General features: G+C 33.3%; 1 long non-coding RNA gene across 1 annotated transcript; it reads left to right on the plus strand.

The window, feature by feature from the left end:
• Nucleotides 1-1,934: 1,934 nt before the first annotated feature.
• On the plus strand, nucleotides 1,935-2,909 carry LOC149152554 (uncharacterized). The gene is made up of 2 exons (XR_016263252.1): nucleotides 1,935-2,342; nucleotides 2,493-2,909. It is a non-coding gene; the product is annotated as an uncharacterized LOC149152554 (long non-coding RNA).
• Nucleotides 2,910-9,547: the final 6,638 nt, after the last annotated feature.

The following is a 9,547-nucleotide window of genomic DNA, read 5'->3' on the forward strand; positions in this document are numbered from 1 at the left end:
TCACAACAAACTTCAATAGGAACAATTTGGAAGACCATAAAAATTTGTTACAGGAATATGATTAAACTTTATTTTATTGAAATTATTTTAAATTTATTTTATTAATAATAGAAATAATAAATTAAGAAAGTTTATTTGAAGTTTATTCTAGTTTTAATATTTGTATTTGTAATTAAAAATATGTAAATATTTTTTTTGTAAGTTTGGTAGGACTACATCTTCATGGTCATCTGACTTCACATCAAGGAGTGTCTTAAGAGAGCAACTCATCACCATCCAAGGCGTGTGGACAAAATATGTTAATATTAATATTAGTATGAAATATATATTTTTAAATGTTAAACTTAATTTTCTAAAATCCTTACTATTGCTTACCTCTCACTACCTAGATCTCTTGATTTACTTATCAATACAACTATTATTCATTAATTATCTTTAATAAATAAAATTATATTTATATATTGCAAATAAAAAAGTAGAACCTATGATAATTGTGAATGTTGTGTAATAATTAAATTAAAACATAATACAACCTAAATCATTAACAAGTTCAAGCCATATAATATAATAACAAAGGCTTATGATTTTGGGCAAACTATAAGCACTTAATTAAATATTTATGAATGGTTGAAAATTTGATTTCATTTATATGGTTTTTTTTATAGTTTAATTTAATTAATTTATTTTTTCTAATTTTTTTTATTAAATTTTATATTTAATTTAATTAAAGGTAAAGGAGGAAAAAAGTATTGTAAAAATAAAATTTGATTCAAAATATATATTAACTAGATTCTCTTAGAAGAATAAAAATAAACCTAATGAATTTAAGTGATCTAAAATTTAACTTTCATTAAATTTTATATTTAACCAAATTAAAGTGTTGAGAATAGACATTTAATCATTAATCTCACAAGTGGATAAACATTGTCTAATTAAAAGAATGGACAATCATGTAAAAATTAATCACACACAAAGAGAAGATACTATTAGGAGCTTTTCAGTTCATTTATATGTCCATATCCACCTTCACAATTTAGAAAATGAGCAAGATTTTAATTACTTCGATGCAAACCATAAAATGCAAATGTGTGCACTATGGTTATTCCTTCCCATAAAAATATGGGTAGCTATTTCTTTCGCCTTGCAAGTATAGTCACTCAATACAATCTATGTTATAATAAAAAGAGATTGTTTGAAATTTCAATATATATGTTTTAAATTGTATCTAATATGAAAAATGAAAATATCTATTAACATATATATGATTTAATGAAGTTTCATAAGATAGATTCAAGTTGAATAACAATTTCTTATTCATTTAAACTGTAACATTTACCCAAACTAAATCAACAAAGTATTATAATGACTAATAACACAATGTAAACAATTACAAAATCCATGAGAAACTCTCATTATGTAAAACATCATTGCACAAAATCTTATAGATTCATAACAATCTTAAACCTATGATATATGTTATGATTGGTAATCTATAAGGCCAAAGCCATATAATCACAGTGAAACAATAAATATTATATATATATATATATATATATATATATAATACAGTCCTTAGGGCATCCCTATGGAACCGCGATGCTATTAATTGTTTCACTGTATGAGCTTTTAATTCAAGTTTGTGGCATTTATTTTAAGTCGGCTTGGAGCTGCGTTTATGCTGGCGGCTTTTCCCAGTTATCAAATTCCGGGTGCATTTGTTCGTTCACCATGGCTTTGTCGTTATGGCAAGTGCTATTTCGTAGACTATTGCAACATTAATGTGGCCTGACATGGAGCTGATATAAGACATTACAACACGCCGCGGGGTGATGAGAGAGAAAAAAAAAGAACGGCGTGTTGTAATGTCTTATATCGACCCCATGTCAGGCCACATTAATGTTGCAATAGTCTACGAAATAGCGCTTGCATTGTCGTTATTGCCCCATCCACTTGGCGCCTGGAGCATGTGCCTTGCCGGAGTTTCGCGTGTCCATCACTCTAGATTTTTCCTATGCTTACATTATACTGACACCCGTTTCAACCTCGAGCTGGCTATGGTGATGTGTAAGAAATAAAAAATTCGCTTGGTACTTTGCTCTATTATGTCATACGCAGCACGACCAACCCATTATTGCAGCGCCCCTCATGGATTTCTATGCCATTTTCAACGGTGGAGTTTGGGGCTCCCAAATCAATGATCTACATTGTTCCAGGTATGGGAGAATACTGGTTGAGGGTTTCTATGCGACATTCGAACCCTCTCTAGCTTATTCTGAGAATGGTTTCCAGCTCCTACAGGTCTCTGGGGATTTCCTTTCCCACAGCTCAGTTTCCCCAAACAGGTCAGTTCCTGGCGGGTTCGATGGTTCTGCCTACCGACAGCGGTCATGGCAAGCCTGCGCACCTTTTCTTTGGGTAACTGCTGTATCGGTTACAAATATCATTGATATTGTTGCTCTTACTATATTTTTTGGGTGATTCTTCTCTCACAGGTGCTATGCCATGGTATCTTGACCAGAAACCAGGGGGCAACCTGCCCAGACTCCATCGCTCAAGTCGCCTTCCAGGTAAGAGGCACCTTCCACAATAGATGTAAGGGTAGAAGGATGAATCCGGAAGAATGATCGAGGCGGGTTTCCTTCTTGGCAAGCTTGCGTGAGTTTTGTTGTAATTTATGGAGTCTTATTAGTTGTATTTATCTCTCTATAAAGTTGCAAGCCTACTCTTGTTTCCCTATAATGTAATTAGTTGGCTCAGAATAGTTCTGGCGAGAGAGCCATAGCTGGGTTGCGGTGGTTATCATAACTTATAAATATGTATTTTGTTACAGAACCGAGGGTTTGACCCTTTCGTGGGTTGTTCCCAGGGTGGATACTTATTTAATATTACAGTTTCATGACTCTTAATTATTCCTCCATTGCTGGGTTAATAAATTGTATTTTTTTTTCCACAGTAATGTTTAATGTTAAATTGATGTGAAGATAGTTTGGGATTGTACAGTTATCCTCTATTTACTAGAACTCCTATAGTTAGCTGCGGAAATGATAAGTGTATTATCAATTTCGAAAGCTACCTTACAGTTTTTCAATACTTGGTACTATTTCCAGGGTTTGTCCTCTCTTATCTATTTTGTTGAATGAAGTCTGCCAGCTATAAATTGGAAACCCTCTATGGTAAACCCTTCAAGTTACGACCTTTCAATTACAGTCTTACTTCCATGACTGTTACATTTCTTATAGTCTGAGATATATTTGTTTCGCGCGGACACTAGTCCTTACTAGCCATGTTAAACCTGAGGTTGTCCTATTTTCATGTTGTCTTTTTCTGTGGCTACACCAGTAAAGAAAAAGGCTCTACGGAAAACTTTCAGGAGTTTAACCCTGCAAAGGCATGCATTTACTTTACTCTTTTTGTTTATGTTGTTTTCTGATCTGTAAAACTATGTGAATGTATATATATATATATCATATCGATTTCGGTCTTGGTCCACATACTATTCGGACCATGTTTATTCAACTCTTGCCTATATTTGTGAAGATTTATTCTCGAAACTATGAGCTTGGTTTTGATTATTATCTCTGTTTTATAGTGACTACACAAGGAATACAACACAAGGAATTCAATCTTGTATGATTTCATGACTTTACACTTATCAAGTTGTTTGCTGCCTATATTAATTCAGAGTTCTTTTCTAAATACAAATTACAATTCTGTTTTTCCATAGACATTAAAATTTAGCAAATGTATCACTGTGAACCAAATTTGTTAATTCTTCAGTTATTTCATAACTGAACAGAGGGCAAACCTCCCTAATGCGCTTGTCAACCTCCCTAATGCGCTCCTAAACCTCCCGACTTTAGGAGAGTCCTTCTCCACCTTCCACCCCCAAGAACATCTCCAAGACCTTTGTTTTCTGCAAGACTTCTCGCGTTGTCAGGCCTGCGCTATCTGGTCCCTACCAGACCTGCGCTATTTGGTCACTACGAGACATAGCGGTTCCAGGATGATTTTTGCTTCACAAATCTGCGCTATCTGGTCATTACGACTTAGCGTCTTCTGACAACTCATTGAGCCTCGCTGTCATCACGAGACTTAACGTTTTTCTCTCTACCTATCTGGTCACAATCCCCCACTATCTGGTCCTCACCAGACTTAGTTTGTTTCTTTTTTTTCCTCTCTACCAGAGCCTCAACCATTTCCAAAAGGTAGTTAGGTTCTTTTTATTCCACTTTTGACAACGCTCCTATTTAATTTTAATCCTCCTTTCATGAGGAGACACTATAGCCATTCCCAAACTATTTTCTTTAAATAGAAATTAGGAGCAAAGAAAGAGTAATTATCAACATAGTTAAATTAAAGAGTAGTAACAATAATAATTACTCAGTTACACCAAACCTAACAATAGTCCAAGAGGAGACACTATAGCCATTCCCAAACTATTTTCTTTAAATAGAAATTAGGAGCAAAGAAAGAGTAATTATCAACATAGTTAAATTAAAGAGTAGTAACAATAATAATTACTCAGTTACACCAAACCTAACAATAGTCCAACAGTTAAATTTACTTTTGTTAATTTAAAACACTATCACTTTACTAGGGGCATCACATTAGATATGTTCTTATAATTGAGGGGAGAAGACTCATTGAACTCTTGAGGAATTTGAGAAAAGATGTTTTTCTTTTTGTTTTGTACATAAATTTAAGATTTTATAAAGTTAGATTAGTTTTAATTTTTTATTTTTTCACATAAATTCAAGATTTTTATTCTAGAAATTTAGGAAGTTTAGATTTTATCATGGTTGGCATTTTTAGGCCTTCTTTGAGGTGAAGTTATATATTAGACATGATGAAGATGTAGTCCCACCAAATTTACAAAAATAAAATCAGAAAGTCTAGATTTTTCTAGAAACATTTATTAGAAATTAAGTGTATAGGTGCATCAACAAATAATTTCATTAGAAATTATAGGTTTTTCCATTATTTTTCTTATTTGACAATTAACTTATGCCTTATACATGATGAAGATGTAGTCCCACCAAATTTACAAAAAGAAAATTAGAAAGTCTAGATTTTTCTAGAAACATTTATTAGAAATTAAGTGTATAGGTGCATCAACAAGTAATTTCTTTAAAAATTATAGGTTTTTCCATTATTTTTCTTATTCGACAATTAAGTTATGTGGGCTGAGTTATGATAGGTTTTTTCATTATCTTTCTTGTTTGGCAACTCAATTATTCACACAATTTAAAAAAAATAAAGCATTAATAGAGGTTAAAATATGTTGATATTGCAACAATTTTGAAAAGAGTCATTTTTTTCCTTCCATATTTCCACATAAAATTTGTATATCAAGTTTTTTCAAATTTTCCCTTTTAAAAAATTATAAATTAAGATTAAAATTTTAAAAAATCTTTCCAATAATATTAAAATTTTAGCACCCGGATGCGGGTGTCTTTACTAGCCCATAACTATGGCATGCACCATGACACCTGGAGGCAGGAAGGAGCGCCGACGTCTGTACAAGGAGGCCTGTACAACGCTCAGACAGTTAATGTACCGAGTTAATGTTCTTGGTCTGCGACAAAGGAGGAGGGACGCTGCATTGATGCCGAGCATGGCTGCTCAGGCTTTGATGCGAAAGGGGAGAAAAGCCCAAGGCCGTTCCCCCGTGTTACGATTGCAGGTTACGCATTATATTGTTTTTGAAATGCCAGTCATGTTGCAGAACCAACCCATTGTTGCTTTCAGTGCACGGAGAGAGGGATCTCTGTCTGCAAATTTTCAAGAGATTATTGAGTGTTTGGCAGAGTTACTTTTACAAGCCATGCCGCGCAGTCGAGGGGTTCCTAGGCGTGGAGGAAGGTCCGGTACCCGCGTGGTTCTGGAAGACCTATACCCAATTGAGCCAATTGCTGCAGAGCCACCCTCGTCTCCCAGCTCGGAGCAGGAATGTCTTCTTCCTCAGGGCACCTACCAGACTTTCAGATTCAGATTTCCAAGCCGCCTTGTTAGACCTGAAGTGGTAGTCACTTTCACCGTCTTCATCTCTGAAGAAGAGCCTGGCCAGTCAAATTCTAGTTCCCCTGCACCTGATGCCGCCCAACTCCAATGTGGAGATGGCAGTCTTCAGCCCCTGTGCTCCGATACAGGGCAACTCTGGTTACGCGGCCTCTGTGCAAGAGGTCTTGCCGCCACCCAATACAAACATGGAGGTGGAGGTATTCAGTGCACGTGCTCCGCCAGAACAAGGAGCGCCGATTCAGAACGAGGACGAGATGGTGATTTGGCTCGACTCGCCAAGCCCAGACAAAGGAAAGCAGGAGGCCTCATTCGACCAGCCAGTCTAATCCTCGGGTGCTCTGTTTTGTTTTTTTCTTATTGTCATGGTAATGCAAATCGTGTTGTGTCTTTGGGTCCTTTTTTGTGTCCAACTCAATCCTAGGGCTCGGTTAGGCCACTGCTGCAAGTCTCATGCTTCAGCAGTTTGTTATTTTTGTTTAATGGTTCATGATGTAAACTGGCTCTGTCCTGCCAGTAGATATGGAGTTTTTGTCAGCTTGAGTCCAGACTATATGACGTCCAGGAACTATAATGGACTGTGTTTTACGAATCGGTTAAAGCTTCTTCAGCTTGAGGACTGGCTTCGGTCTCCTCACGGGATGTAAACCTCTGTACATATTTTCTTTTCTTTAATATAGCAGTAGTCTTTACATAGAAAAAAAAATATTAAAATTTTAGAAAATATTTCAAAGACACTAAAGCTTATCTTTGAGTGACCTTTTGAGGAAGTTAGTCTAAAAGTTTCTCCATTTCCAAAATTCCTTTGCTAAAGAAGTGAGTGACCTATTGAGGAAGTTAGACTAGAAGTTTCTCCATTTCCAAAATTCCTTTACTAAAGAAGTTTCTGGATGTCTAAGAAAGTAGTTTAAAAAAAAAATCAACAATAGGGGTTAGATTAAATGTCTTGACATCCTAATTATTTAAAAAAAAAAAAAAGATTTCAACTTCTCAAAAAACTCTTAGGGAAGTTAGTTGAGAAGTTTCTCCATTTTCAAAATTTCTTTACTAAAAAAGTTTTTGGAAGTCTAAGAAAGTAGCTAAAAAAAGGCATCCCAATTAAGATTAGGTTAAATTGCCTTGACATCCCAATTAAAAAAAATATATATCAGATTTCAGATTTCTACTTTTGGAAAAAGAGTTTATATCAATTATTTTCATGTTTTCTACTTTATAAAATTTTTGAATATGATCCCTATCAAGACTACGTTATCAAGATTTGGAAAAAAATGGAATATAATCCTATCATCCTTACCAAGACAAGAAACATGTTTGAATATTTTCAAGTTTTCCACTCTATAAAATGTTTGAATATGATCCCTATCAAAACTTGGTTTTTCACTTCAAAGGAAGGAATATTTGAAAAAAAAAATGTGATCCTATCATCCTTATCAAGACACTACACATATTTGAATACTTTCAAATTTTCCACCCTATAAAATGTTTGAACATGATCCCTCTCAAAACTAGGTTTTTCACTTCAAAAGAAGAAATATTGGGAAAAAAATTGAATATGATTCTATGATCCTTACCAAGACACCATACGATCCGACTAGGTTTTTAATTTTCCGCTTAAAAAAATAAGATATTTTAAATAAAAAAGAATTTGTTTTCTCTCTAAAATTAAAATGATTTCTAAATCCATGATTAAAACCAAATAATTAAAAAAAAACCAACCGAAACAACTTGTGATACTCATGTATTAAAAAAGAAACCAACTTGTGATGCTCACTTATTAAAAAGGAAGTGAAACAAAATAACAAAATGAACCCACAGCGACCCAAAATGAATTACACTTCAAATAAAATAAGTTAAAATAAAAGTAAAGATAAAATTATAAATAAATTACCCTTCAAAACATCCCAAAATAAATTACACTTCAAATCAAATTAAGGTAATGCTAAAGTAATTTAGTTGAATGCAAGATAAATACTGGAAATTTAATATACACACCAACTAAATTAAGGGAGTATGAACGCCACCTAACAAACCTAAATTAAGGTAAAGATCAATAAGGATCAATAAATTATGGTAGATAAAAACTTAAATTAACGTAAAGATAAATATTCGTAAATATTTGTATCGAAATTTTTATAAATATTCGTAAACATAAATATTGTTGAAAGGGAAGTTTTGTTGAAGGCAATAAATAAATCAAGGTAAAGATAATTCAAAGTAAAGTAAAAGTCTTTTTTCTTGCGAAGATGTTGACACTGACATTTTAATTCTGAAAAAGGTAAACATAAAAATCGTTGAAATCATAAATATGGTTGAATGCAATTTCAAGTAAAAGTCAATCGTTGACATCATAAATATATTTGAATGCAATTCAAATTCAAATTAAAAGTTAAACATAAAAATCGTTGAAATCATAAATATGGTTGAATGCAATTCAAAGTAAAAATTAAAAGTTAAACATAAAAATCGTTGAAATCATAAATATGGTTTCAAAGTAAAAGTCTCTTTTCTTGGAATGATGTTGGCATTCATATTTTAATCTTTTAAAATGAAAAAGGTGGATATACAAACAATTCAAAGTAAAAGTCTCAAAAAAGAGCTAGGTACAGATACAGACACAGAACCCACAGAGGAGGTAGAGGCAAAGGCAAAGACGGAATTCAGCCGTCTACTAGACTAGGCTATGTCTTGAATCATATACTCGTCCTACCACCCCAAAAATCGCATCTTCAATCGACCCAGATGGCTGCCACCATGACTCTTAGAAGCTGCTTTCGACTTCACTTCCCATTGCAATGAATCGATTGAAAGGAGAGAGACTTCAACCAAAAAGACAGGTCAAAACCCTGGTTCATCTGCGTGAGATCGTAATATCCCTATGCTTCGACGGGGGCGGTAAGGGCATGCACTGCACAATTCGTGTTTCCATAAGGTATATTTGATTCGGTATCACCAACTATTGACCTAGAATAAGTAGGTCAAGGCGGGCTGTGGAGAAAAGTGTTTTTTTATGCAAGTGAATGCTTGGATATGAACCCCGCTGTACATACGGATCAATAAATGCTTCTTACAAACCTAGTTAGGGTTTAGCCCCGAGTCATTTCAGTGTGATGAGCTTTCTTAGGAATGGGCTGGTTTGGATAATCCTTCAGAAACGAAAAGGTAGAGATAAAGTAAAAATCTCTTTTCTTGCAATGATGTTGACATTGATATCTTAAATTCAAAATAAAATAAATAAAACTAATTGGTATTTTAAATTTAAAAAAAAATCGAAAAAGTATATGATGTTGTTATTGATGTTTTAAATTCAAAAAAAAAAAATGATATTTTAAATTTAACCAAAAAAAACCGAAAAGGTAAAGATATTTTTTTGAATGCACTTCCAAAGCAAACCTCTTTTCTTGCAATGATGGTGACATAGATGACAATTTTAATTTTTTAAAAATTTTAAAAATAATAAAAAAATTAATTAAAATGAAAAAAACAATTTAAATTTTTTAAATATTTTAAAAATAATTAAAAATTAATTAAA

Source organism: Pinus tabuliformis, chromosome 9, assembly GCF_031772625.1.
Source record: "Pinus tabuliformis cultivar Carrire ecotype Pingquan chromosome 9, CPIR1, whole genome shotgun sequence".
NCBI lineage: Eukaryota > Viridiplantae > Streptophyta > Pinopsida > Pinales > Pinaceae > Pinus > Pinus tabuliformis.